Here is a 394-nt window from a genome sequence, read left to right as displayed (position 1 = left end):
TAGGCGATGCATGTGCGTGATGGGCGATAAAGCGCCTAGGATTCATCGGTGCCAAAGTAGCAAGTATCGCCAGGGGGACACCCCAACGAGCCACACCCTCACCCTCTAAGAAAAAAAACCCAAAAGTACGGGGATTGAGACTTGAGATGCAGACACACACAACATAGCAGTGACTGCTGCATCATCAATATCTCTGAAGATTCAGATAAAGGAAGAAAGAGAGGGAGAAAAAAGTGCAGAGTTTAAAGGCAATATCTTCAAATTAACGTTCAAGCAAAAAAAAAAACCTTTCTCTTCTCTTGCATGCAGTTTTTGGGCACACGATAAAAACGTTTTGCAGTAATAATCATCACCTAACAGGGAGTGGGTTGGGGGGGGGGGGGGGGGGGGGGGG

This window comes from Theobroma cacao, chromosome 1, assembly GCF_000208745.1.
Source record: "Theobroma cacao cultivar B97-61/B2 chromosome 1, Criollo_cocoa_genome_V2, whole genome shotgun sequence".
Classification (NCBI taxonomy): domain Eukaryota; kingdom Viridiplantae; phylum Streptophyta; class Magnoliopsida; order Malvales; family Malvaceae; genus Theobroma; species Theobroma cacao.
This window is presented reverse-complemented; position numbering follows the sequence as displayed.